At 41.9% G+C, this 13,043-nt stretch overlaps 1 protein-coding gene across 5 annotated transcripts in view; it reads left to right on the forward strand.

Moving 5' to 3' along the window:
• Positions 1-6: 6 nt before the first annotated feature.
• LOC109935798 (zinc finger protein 239-like) overlaps positions 7-13,043 on the forward strand; it is a 114,712-nt gene continuing 101,675 nt past the window's right edge. For 2 of the 5 annotated variants that reach the window (XR_007265989.1, XM_048619477.1), the window contains exons 1-2: positions 5,657-5,752; positions 9,266-9,349. The gene's annotated coding sequence lies outside the window, so the exon portion shown is untranslated. The other 3 variants (XM_048619478.1, XR_007265988.1, XM_048619479.1) reach the window with 3 other exon arrangements.

The raw sequence follows: 13,043 nt of genomic DNA on the forward strand, positions 1-13,043 counted from the left end.
TGATGCTCCATCAACGCATTCATACCGATGAGAGACCATTCAGGTGCTCTCACTGTGGGACTGGGTTCAAGCGGTCATCTCACCTGACTGAACATCGGCGAGTTCACACTGGAGAGAGGCCATTCACCTGTCTTGCATGTGGGAAGGGATTCACTCAGTCATCCAACCTGCTGACACACCAGCGAGTTCACAAATAACTGCAATGATTGGATTTTGCTATTCATCACATCCAGAACTGAACTATCTTCAATGCGGGATAACAAGGTGTAGAGCTGGATGAACACAGCAGGCCAAGCAGCATCATAGGAGCAGGAAGGCTGACGTTTCAGGCCTAGACCCTTCATCAGAAAGAGGGTCTATTTTTAATAAACCTCAGGCCACTTTTAGGTTTTATTATCCTGGATAAAGGTAAATAAATTACCTTTGTCTTAAATGCAGTGTATTTCCCTAAAACACAAATTAGTTCCTTTGAAGAATTCATCCTTTCGTCTGTTTCTTCCATGAAAAATGTGAGGAGCTCCTGAAGTTTCTTTTGTTGCTAAGATTGAGACAATCAGATCAACTTCCGTCTTCCACTGACCACATCGCCTCAGAAATTCCTCCATCTCTGAGCCCTAAGATGGCAGTTTTCTTTCGTTCCTCCTCCATTTTCACTCATTACTTCTCACCTTTTCCATGAAACCCACCAGCTGCTCAATCAAACCTGTTCCCACTGCATGACTGATCGCTCAATTTTTCCATATTTGCTGATACTATAAACCATCCTGTCTTTCTCTTCAGGAACTCTCCCTCTGTCCTTCAAATCTGCCATCACTCCCGCTCCTGTAAAAATAAATGCGTGACACCTTCATTCTTGCAAACTGCCCCATCTCCAACCTCCCATTGTTCTCTGAAGCCATAGTTGTAGAAATCTACAGCACAGAAAAAGACCCTTTGGCCATCAAGTCTCTGTCAGTCAAAAATAACCCAAATATTCTAATCCCATTTTTAAGCACTTAGACCATAGCCTTGTAATGCCTTGGCATCACAAGTGCATATCTAAATACTATTTAAATGTTACAAGGGTTTCTTACACGCAGTGAGTTCCACATTCCCAACCCCCTTTGGATGAAACATGTTTTCTCACATCCCCTCTCAAGCTCCTGATTGCGGTCTTAAATCTATGCTGCTGTTCATTGATCCCTCTACCGAGGGGAAAAGTTCCTTCCTGTCTACCTTATCCATGCCCTTCAATTTTATGTCACCCCTTAGAGTCATAACTAATATTCTTTGGCCCAGGCAACATTTTGGTAATCCCTTCTGTACTTCCTCAAGTGCCATCATTTTCTTACTGCACGACGACGCTGGTTGTGGCCTAACCAATGTTTTATACAATTCTAGCATAATCTTCCTGAGTTTAAACGCTATGCCTCGACAAATAAAGGCACGTATCCCATACATCATCTTAACCACTCTATCTACCTGTCCTGATATCTTAATGGATTAGTGTACATGCCCAACAGGTCCTGCTGATCCTTGGTGCTCTCCAGGGTCCTGCTGTTCATCATGTTTGCCCTGCCCAAGTGCATCATCTCACTTTTGCTGATTGAATTCTATGTGTGTCTGACCAGCCCATCTATAGCCTCCTGTAATCTAATGCTATCTTCCACACTATTTACCACCTCACCAATTATTTTATCATCTATAAACTGACTGATGAACCCTCCTACATTCAATTCTATATCATTAATATATACCACAAACAGCAAGAGCCCCAACACTGACCCCTGTGGGACCCCACTCAACACAGGTGTTGCATATGTCTGTATATAGACAAGGATACAGTGGAAGCACTTAGAGCTCTATAAAACTCAATTAATTTATTAAGTACTTAAGTGAATGATATATGTCTTTAACTACTAGAGATATTTCAACCAGCATCCTTTACTATCCTGGGTTCTGTAATCGACCCCAGACATTATTACCTGGGAGAGTTGGCAGCTGGCTAGGCTGGAACTTTTCTCGGAGTCGTTACTAAGCCTCCTTACATGGGGTATTTCTTCACAGTTGTTAATTTCCCGGAGTTGCTGCTGCAATTAGGGATTTTCCAGTCGCTTTTACACGATTTAGTCCTGCCAAGTTGGCATTCCGATTTCCTTATTTGGAATTGCTTGTGAAACTAATCCAATTCCAAATAGTTTTACCATATATAGCTAGCAATTGTCAGATTCCTTTGCTTTCTACAAATCCTTTTCCCTTTTGTGGTCTCAACCGTAACTTAGCCCCATGATCGGTCTTCACTGCAGCTGGAATGTCATTCTGTTCATTCTTCCTAACTGCAGGATGGAACTTGGGTGCAGTAACCTATTTATCTGAGTTCACCCCTACCGGGTCTGCTATATCCTCCAAGGCTCCTCCAGGCAGTGGTGAGTATTATCTCCTTGCAGTAGTTTATTCTTAGCAAACCATTACCTCATTTGTGTTATTTGACAATACCATTTATTTCATTGCACTTATAATCAAAGTTACAAGTCATTTTATGATATCTTACTCATTTTCCTTTTGTTCCGTGGCAAGTACACTGTTGTACGCTTTCCACGTCTTACAAAATAAGCATAATATCAATACAAATGATAATGAGCGAGTAGCAAGGAATACTATGAGCTAGCTTTGTCTATGTTATTCCTACCCATTAAGCAGCCATTACAAACACTTTCCCATACGAGTTTTCTTTTGGCGTCTGAGACCAATCCTCGTTGTCAGTCTCTTCCATTTCTTATCTCTCCATTTTAATAAACACAATAAGACTATTACAACAAGTATAACAAATTGCATTGTAACAATCATGTGAGATACAATCCTGATCCACGATTGACCTGAGTGTTTAGTCTCGAATTCCAATTGGTCTTCAGTCATTCTTCCTAACTGCAGCTGGAATGTCATTCTGTTTATTCTGTAGGATGAAACTTGGGTGCAGTAACATATTTACCTTCGAGCCAGTTATTAGATAACCAGTTTCTTCTGTCTGGCTTGCAGCTAACTTGTTCCAGTCCACTGTAAAGTCTCATGTCAATTCTCATATGTTCAGCCATATCCAGTAACTGTTTCTTGATATCACGTGGAGTAAATTGAATTGGCTGAAGACTGGCATTGTCATTTTCCTTTATTTTACCTGCCATTATCCTTCCATACCTTTTTTTTTCCCTAATTCCCTTTTCAAGTTCCATTTTGCATATTCTCTACACCTTTAGTGCTTCTGCTGTGTTGAGCCCTTGCTTTCTCCCATAAGCCTCCCTTTTTCTCACTATCCAATCCTGTATATTCATTAATAGGAACAAATTACTGCAGATGCTGGAATCTGTACTGAAGACAAAAAATGTTGGAGATCACGCTGGGTCAGGCAGCATTCATGGACAGAAAGCAAGCTAACGTTTCGAGTCCTGTATATTCCTTGACATCCAGGTTTGCTGGATTTCTTGGTCCCACCCTTTATCTTTAATGGAACATGTTGAGCCTATACAATCCCTCTTTCCTTCTGGAATGTGCCCCACTGATCTAACACAGATTTACCTAAAACTATCTGCAGTCCGTTCATTCTGGCCAAATCCTATCTTTTATTAAAATCGGCCTTTCCCCATTTTTAGATGCCCTTGAACATGAGCGGCACAATGGCTCAATGGTTAGCACTGCTGCCTCACAGCATTCCACCCTTGGGCGACTCTCTGAGTGGAATTTGCACATTCTCCCCATGTCTGCATGGGTCTTCTCTGCGTGCTCCAGTTTCCTCCCCACCATCCAAAGATGTGCAGGTTAGGTGGATTGGGTATGCTAAATTGCCCATAGTATGCTGGGATGTGCAGGCTAGTTAGATTAGCCATGAGAAATGCAGGGTTGCGAGGATAGGGTAGGAGGGGTGGGATGCTCTTCAAGGGTTAATACAGACTCCATGTGCCAAATGGCCTGGTCCACTGTAGGGATTCAATGATATTGTCACCTCCCAAATCCACACCCACTTTTTCCAGAACTCCATGTTAGAATTCCCTCACATCAGCTTTCGTCTTTGCCAGTGTACTGAAACAGTTCTTATTAAAGTCACAAATGATAATCTGAGTGATTGTTTTCAGAGAAATGGTTAATAAGTTTGCAAATGACACCAAAATTGGTGTATAGATAACAGTGAAGAAGGTTATTTAAGATTACAAAGGGATCTTGATCATTTGTCCAATGGACTGAGGAGTGGCATATGCAGCTTAGTTTGAACAAGTCTGAGGTATTGCATTTTGCAAACAACGGCAGGACTTATACAGTTAATGGTAGGGGCTCTCGGTAGTGTTGCACAGAGAGAACTAGGGCTTCAGGTACACAGTTCTTTAAAAGTTGCATCATAGATTGATATGTTGGTTTAGAAGGTGTTTAGCACACTTGCCTTCCTTGCTCAGACCATTGAGCATAGGAGTTGGGAGGTCATATTGAAGTTGTACAAGATGTTGGTGAGGCCACTTTTGGAGACTGTGTACAGTTCTGGGCACCCTGCTGTAGGAAGAATATTATTAAATTGGAGAGGCTTCAGAAAAGATTTACCAGGATGTTGCTGGGATTAGAGGTTTGAGTTAGGAGGAGAGGCTGGGACTTTGTCACTGGAGCCTTGGAGGTTGAGGGGTTACCTAATAGAGGATTGTTAAGTCATGAGGTACATAGTTAAGGTGTCAAAGTTCAAAACTAAGGGGCATGGATTTTAGAGGGAAAGATTTAAAAGAGACCCGAGGGTCAAATTTCTTACACAAAGGGTGGTTCGTATGTGGAATGAATTGCCAAAGGAAGTGGTAGATGCAGGTACAGTTACAACATCTAAGAGACATTTGGACAGGTACATGAATAAGAAAGGTTTACAAAGATATGACCCAAGTGCAGGCAAATAGAAGTAATTTAGTTTGGGAAATTTGGTCAGTATGGATAAATGGACCGAAGGGTCTGTTTCCATACTATATGACTCTATGATTGTGATAGTAACCCTTTTCACTCTTCTTGGACTGCTCCAATATTTCTCCACTATCATCTAGTAGCTATTATGCTGAATTATTTCATGAACATTTCTTGTTCAAAGTCGCTTTCAGAGTGATTTTTTTCCCGAACTGATTACTTGCCCTGACCTGACCTAGTTCTGTAAAAGGCGACTGATTTTCAATCATCGCTCCTGCACGAGCATTGGTTTCAAGCAAAGTGCATTCCTGGAATTTCTGACTATCCAATCAAAGCTGGCATGAAAGAGGATTTGAGCAATTGAGCAGATGGGCTGTAATCACATGGAATTGTGGGGCTTGCTTGAGATGAATGTCCTACTCATAAAAACTGAAAGAACTGCGGATGCTGTAAACCAGGAACAAAAACAGAAGTTGCTGGAAAAGCTCAGCAGGTCTGGCAGCATCTGTGAAGTAAAAATCAGAGTTAACGTTTCGGGTCCAGTGACCCTTCCTCAGAACAGTTTTTGCTACCACTTATGTTCCAGTCAGGGTCTTCCAGCGCAGCGAAATAAAAAATTCTTAGTGCCAAAGTTTCGGTTCGGAATCAACGCGTCTGGTATAACTTTCCCTGTAGACCCGCGAATCAAGTGAAAGGTACAACAACCTGCAAAGTCAATAGGAGGATGTGTATCCAGGATTCCACCAATGTCAGAACAGGAGAGGATGCGCAGGCGCAGCGAGGAACAACTGTGGAGCATGCGCGGGGCCTTGGTGCCGAAGAGCGAATGTTCATTTATTTGGGTGCGGAAACGGTGAGAATGAAGCGGAGCAGAGGGAGTGATTGCTCCAGCAGGGGCATGGAGAGGCTTTGTGAACACGTTGTGCGAGTCATAACTCCTGACTAAGAAACTAGCGGATCCCTCTTCGCGCCAAACAGGGAACAGTGTCAGGGTTCGTCACAGGCCCAGGTTAACGGCCGCCATTTTTCTAGGGGCATCGAAGATCAGGGCGCATGCGTGACAGCCAACCTTACTTGGGCAGTAGACAGCGAGTACATGTGTGTGACAAGAGATGCGCCTACGTATTTCACAGATAGTAGGAACTGCAGATGCTGGAGAATCTGAGATAACAAGGTGTAGAGCTGGATGAACACAGCAGGCCAAGCAGCATCAGAGGAGCGGGAAGGCTGACGTTTCAGGCCTAGACCCTTCTTCAGAAAAAGGGTCTGAAGAAGCTTCAGCGTCTGAAGCTGCTTGGCTTGCTGTGTTCATCCAGCTCTACACCTTGTTATCTCGCCTACGTATTTCCATTTCTTTTGGACCTATTTTCCTCAGTGACAGAATGGTGACAACTTGTACATCAAGATGCCTCACGATTTGAATTCAAAATATCTTACTGAAGAGACATAATAGTAACAGAGGAAAATGAAGCAAACCTCACACTCTGGATCCACTGTCTTGTGAGATCTCCTCTATGTGTCCCAAGATCTGCAGATCTGTTAAGAGCACAAGAAATAGGAACAAGTAAAAACCAAAAGAACTGCAGATGCTGTAAATCAGGAACAAAACCAGAAGTTGCTGGAAAAGCTCAGCAGGTCTGGCAGCATCCATGAAGACAAAATCAGAGTTAATGTTTCAAGTCAGATGTGAAACGTTAACTCTGACTTTGTCTTCACAGGAATAGGAGTAGGTCATTTGGCTCCTTGAGCCTGCTCTACTATTCAATAGAATCATGGCTTATCCAACATTCCTCACATCCACTTTGCTACAGTTTCTCCATACGACTTGATTCCCCTGCTGATCAAAAATTTATCTATCTCAGCCTTAAGTATGCACAAGGATTCTGTCCCTATAGCTGTCTGGCAAGGAATTCCAAAGACACTCAACCTTCTAAGAGAAGACCCTCCTCAGTCTTAAATTGGCACCCCCTAATTCTGAGACTATGCCTTCTGGTCCTACATGTTCCCATGAGAGGAAACATCCTTTCAGCATTTACCCTGTCAAGACCCTTAAGAATCCTATATGTGTCCATGAAATCTGCTCTTGTTCCTTTAAACTCTGATGAGTAGAGCCCCAACCTATTTAGCCTTTGCTCTTAATACAATCCATACTACTCCTTACATATGTTCAGTCACATGGAGACTCTCAACCCTGAGTAGACATTATCCTTGATATATCCTTTATCACAATGAGGGGAACCCCACTTTCTCCAACGTAACTTTGCAACTAAAATCCCTCGTCTGTTCCAGTAAACCTTCTTTGCCCCCTTTTAATCCACGTCCTTCATGATGTTGATGAGTGGTTTGCAAAGACCCAGATGCTCTGTTTTTGTGTGTGATGTGACCGTACTCCAGTAATTGGGAAGTACATCACTGCTCCCTGGATAGTTCCTCAACTGTGACATTTTTCTCTGACTTCAGCTTTTGTATTTTATGTCTAGTTGTGAGCTCCAGGAGGAGATTTTAAAAATAGAAACAATGAAAATGTTTCAGAAGTGAGCATTTTTAACCTGTCACTGACAATTTTAAGCATTTAAAACTGTGCTGTGCTATTTTAGAAAGGTTCCATGACTCTGGAGCTGGTGTGTCTCCTTTATTGTGGATCTCAACCTATGTCTGTCCGTTGGTTTGTTTCACCTCTGACCTCCCCAACCATCTCAGTGCCATTGTCTAAATTTGTCTCTAATAATGGATGTGTGTTAGCTGTTTTTGGTGTTTCATTCACTTCTGCAAATTGTAACTAAATGAGGTTACCACCGTGGCCTGTCCCTGATCATGTGCTGTTGAGGAACCCGCTTTATCTTTAAATAGTGGCTTTCATAGCCAGAAATTGTTTTTCCTGCACTTTAGTTGTTTCCCTTGCACTTCTACAATGGTATAGACCATTCTGCATATTTTTAATTTCTTATCATTCATTCTGCACACTCTGGAACCTTAACTCCGTACAGACACTGCCTGACCTGATGAGTGTTTCCAGTAATTGAACTTTTTACTCTCAGATTTCCAGCATGCTGTGTTGTATTTTCTTGGAAGTGAGATATCACTCACAGAACTGAATCAGAAAACACCGGCAGTGCAACTGATTGTTAGTTTGGATTGGGGAGAGGGGGTGGTTATTGATTGCAGAGGCTGGTCCCTCACCTCTAGTGTTGATGTCTTCAAATCATAGAATCATTGAGCTTACAATATAGAATTTAGCCTGTTTTGTCCATTTTGGCTCCTTGCAGAATCAAATTCATTAGTCCCACTCCCCTACCTGTCATGAACAAGACCAGCAAATATTGCCAGGTCACCTGAAGCCTTGTGGACAGGATGATGTTTGATCTCCTTGCACAGTGCAATTGATGTGGGGAGGGTGCTCCCACAATGCTGTGACAAGGAGTTACAGGTTATTCACCCAGAAGTGATGAAGGAACAGAGTTACATGTTTAAATCAATGACAGTATTTTAATTTTACAGAAAGCCTTTTACATTATAGAACATTACAGGCTGTTTCACAGAAGTGTTGTAAAGCAACATTAATGCAGATTTGCATACAAATTAGCAGTAGGAATAAGCCACTCGGCCCTTGAACCTGCTCTGCCATTCATTAAGATCGATCTGATTACTCTATATTCCTGCCCACCTTGATAATCTTTCACTCCTTTTCTTGTCAAGTATGTATTGACATCTATCTTAAAAATATTAAAGGACTGTGCTTCCACCTGTTTAAAGAAGAGAGTTCCAAAGAATTACTGTTGCTGTGAGAAAAAGATCCTCATCTCTGTCTTAAATGGGCAAATCCGTATTTTAAAAAGTAACCCTCTAGTTCTTGATCATCCCACTGTTGCTTGTCTCTGTGAGACAACAGTATATACATAGACAAATATACAGCGGAAACACATAGAGCTCTATAAAACTCAATAAATTTATTAAGTACTTAAGTGAATGATACATGCTTTTAACTACTAGAGAAATCTCAACCACCATCTGTTAATACCCGGAGTTCTGTAACCAACCCCAAATGTTATTACTCAGGAAAGCTGGCAGCTGGCCAGGCTGGAACTGTTCTCAGTGTCTTCACTATGCCTCAAGACGTATGGTATTTCTTCACAGTTGTCAGTTTCCTGGAGTTGCTGCTGAAATTGGGGGTTTCCCAGCCCCCAATACAGTTCACCTCCCAAGTTGGCATTCCAATTACCTTATTTGGAATTTCTTGTGAAACTTGTCCAATTCCAAATAGTTTTACCATATATAGCTAGCAATTGTCAAATTCCTTTGGTTTCTACAAATCCTTCTCCCTGGAATGCAGCTGGAATGTCATTCTGTTCCTTCTTCCTAACTGCAGGATGGAACTTGGGAGCAGTAACCTATTTATCTGAGTTCACCACTATCGGGTCTGCTATAACCTCCAGAGCTCCTCCAGGCAGTGGTGAGTATTACCTCCTTAGTGATTTATTCTTAGCAAAGCGTTACCTCATTTGTGTTGTTCGACGATACTATTTAAATCTTTGCACTTACAATCAAAGTTACAAATCATTCTGTGATATTGTACTCATTATCCTTTTGCTCCATGGCAACTACATTGTTGTACGCTTTTCACATTTTACAAAATAAACATAGTATCAATATAAATGATGATGCATGAGTAGCAAGGAATACTATGAACTAGCTTTATTTATGTTATTCCTACCCCATAGTATGCAGCCATTAGAAACACTCTCCCATATGAGCCATCTTTTGGCATCTGAGACCAATCCCTTGTGTCATTCTCTTACAGTTCTTAACTTTCCATTTTAAGAAACACAATAAGACTATTACAACAACAAGTATAACAAATTGCATTATAACAATCACATGAGGTACATTACTGATCCATGGATGGGCCTGAGTGTTCAGTCCCCAATTCCAAATTTTACTGCAAAAATGTGGAGCTTGCAAGTCCCTATCCGCCTCTTCTGTATGATTATTTTCCTTCGTGTGCTTTGCCTCGAGAATGATTTTCATCCAGTCTGCGATGAAGTGTGAAATAGGTAGAAGTTCAGTAGCTATGAACCACCGTAGATCATTGTCTGTATTGTTTGGGTGGGTGGATAGAGTTATGTGCGATTCCTCATTGAGTCCTGGCTTAAACAAGACTTGGTGAATAATGGTCAATTCAGAGTAAATATTACTGATAGCCATGTTGCGCCCAACTTGGTATCCTGAGGCTGAAGTATTGACAAAGTAGGTGTATCTTATTAAGGCATACTTAGGAAAAGTTTGGGTATTCACTGTCAGGATAAACAATGAGCAGTTCTCATAAGAGACAAATCCTAACTGAGTTAGCCCTTGCCTAGTCATGACCTCTGGACAGGCCCAGTGGTTTCCCCCTTGGTGACATTGGAACAAATCCATCCCCCTAAAACTATGGCATGATTTGGTGGATTACTCCGTGATATCCAAGTACCTTCATGGTATTTACCCATGTTATAAGCTTGCATTGGGGAGTGTGTCAGATTGTCCCCATGCTTGGGTATATGGAGCACCACACCAATGTAATACAGGCCCTTACTATCATCAGAAGTACTCAAGACCTGGTTGGTGAGAGTCAGGCCTCAGTGGTAGCACAAGGGCATCTTCTCCCCAACCCATGTCTTCAATTTGTTCATCCGGTACTCTATGAGCGTCTAATTGCAACTTACTCATGCTAAACATTATCAGAAGCCAGCTAGTATATGTGGAGCAATATTTGGATCTGCAGCCGACTTATTGCATGCTGAGTCCTGAGCTGATCTGCTAATATTCTGGAGGATGTCAACCCTTTGATGGTGTTCAGAGTCATCTGTGCCATTTGCCATTCTGTATTAATAGACTTTTCCTGATTCTGAAATCCCTGCTGTATAACTATCCTCATCTTTTCCTGGATGGGTTGTAGCTGATAATCCAATTACACTACGTCGAGGGTGTTAACAGTCACCACCCCTGATGCAGAGCTGGCACCCGCTAATTTTATCAGACTCCTTCTCCTCTTTTTCTGTTCTGATGTAAATTCACTATGACTAAGTTGCCTCTGGAGTGAAGGATTAAAGAGCTGCTGGGTATTCGGATCACACCAGGCTGACACCTGACAGGTCCTTGTACATGCTTATACTGTGGCACTAGTGTTATTGTTTCTCCTGTTTCTTCTAAAACTAACTGTAATTCCGCGCGCTGCGCCCCCCCCCTCCGCACCAGTATCTGTCTGAAATTCACTACACTGTGATTCTGGGGGAGTTCCTGGGCTCAAAGTGGTGGTACTTAGTGGGTTAGCTCTGTACAGTATGAAAGATCCTGACTCATGGTACCTGCCCCACTCATCTGCCCCGGGTAGAAATGATTCTACGTCTGAAGAATCTAGCTCTGGCTTCCCCAAAAAAAAATGCTGGAAGGAGAATAGCATGGTTCTTGCAGTTGCTCCTTAGCTAGAGATTTTTCTTGTTATTTTCCTCTGGTTTTTCTAGAGCAGAAGCAGAAAAATTGCATTTAAAGTTATTTTTGGAACTTTTATACTCCAAAAAAAAAGTACATGAGGAAGGAGAGATTGGATTACACAAAGTTTGTTAGAGAGGCCTGTCCAGGTGTCGACAGCTTTGGAGAGAAGTTTTATTTTGTTGTTTGCAAGGAGCTCGGAAGATTGACCTTTTCAACTTGTTTGTCAAGGTTTTAACATTAGTGGTGTAAATAACGAAGGGGATTGAGATCAATATTACTTTAATCAGATCCAGAGATTTGGGTGCTGACTGATTGATAGAGGATTCGAGGGGGAGGCTGTTTTCAGTTGATAGGAGTTTCAGATATTTAAGATTTTAAATATCAATTTTTTTTTCTTTTTTGCATGCTTAAAATTAAAGACTGTGTGGATGAGGGAAGGGTAGTTGGTTTCTTTAAATAAAAGTTCTTTTTAGAGCTCCTTCTTTTAGGCCTTATAGAATATAGTTTTTTAAAGTTCTCCCAGCATAGAGTGTCAGCAGTAATCAGTCTACAAACACTAGATTTGAGAAGAGTGAGGGTCTTTCTAGGCAAATCTACATGACCACGTTTAAAGGGGCAATCATGACAGTCAGTTGAGTGGTATGCTCCTCTTGTCAGATGTGCGAGATTAGGAGACAGACTACAGGAGATGTGTTTGAATCTGTCTCATCAGGCGGTTTGGTTCGGTTGGACAGGTAGTTAGAGTCACTGAGGAGAATAAAGGACATACGGTGTGATGGTTAGTAGATTTAGAGAAGTAGTTACACCGCAGGTTCACTGAAATAGATGGGTGACTGTCAGGAAGGGTAGGAAGGTAGTTCAGGAATCTGCTGTGACTATTTCCCTCTCAAACAGATATACCCAAACAGATATTTGGGTACTGTTGGGAGGGATAGTCTCTCAGAGGAAAATAAAAGTGGCAGCCAGATCTTGGGCCTCAAGAATGAATCTCATGTTAAGCGGAATTTATCAGGATTCAAAAGAGTTATAGTTGTAGAGAACTCTGCTGTCAGGGCCACAGACAGGAGATTCTGCAGCCGTGAGCAGGATGGTATGTTGCCTGCACGGTGCCAGGGTCAAGGATGTCTCAAAGTGGTTGCAGCTTTTTGTCAAAGTGGAGAGTGAGAAGCCAGGAGTTGTTGTACACATAACTAAGAATGACAGAGTTAGGGAAAGGGTTGAGGCTTTGCAGAGTGAAGATAGGAAGTTAGGTAGGAGGTGAAAGAGCAGAACCTCAAAGGTAATAATCGCTAGATTACTTGTGGTGCCACGTGCTAGTGAGAGTAGGACAATTAGATAGGGCAGATAAATTGAAAGCTGAGGAGATTGCCCATTGCACAATGATTCAGATTTTTGTATCATTAGGATCACTTCTGGGGGAATAAAAGACCCGATCAAAAGGGACAGGTTTCACCTGAACTGGAAAGGGACCAAAAGCCTGGCAGGGAAATTTGATAGTGCTACTCTGGACTATTTAAACTGGTATGAGGGTTGGGGAGAGAGAAGAGGAATCCAGTAGTAGTGAGAATAGAAAAGCCAATTAGGATGGTTCTGAATTTAAAAATGAGCTAGTTAATTAGAAAAAGCAGGCAAGAGCAGGTCAGAGAACAAGGTACAAAAACAGAAGTTGCTGG

This window comes from Rhincodon typus, chromosome 43 (genome assembly GCF_021869965.1).
Source record: "Rhincodon typus isolate 14 chromosome 43, sRhiTyp1.1, whole genome shotgun sequence".
NCBI lineage: Eukaryota > Metazoa > Chordata > Chondrichthyes > Orectolobiformes > Rhincodontidae > Rhincodon > Rhincodon typus.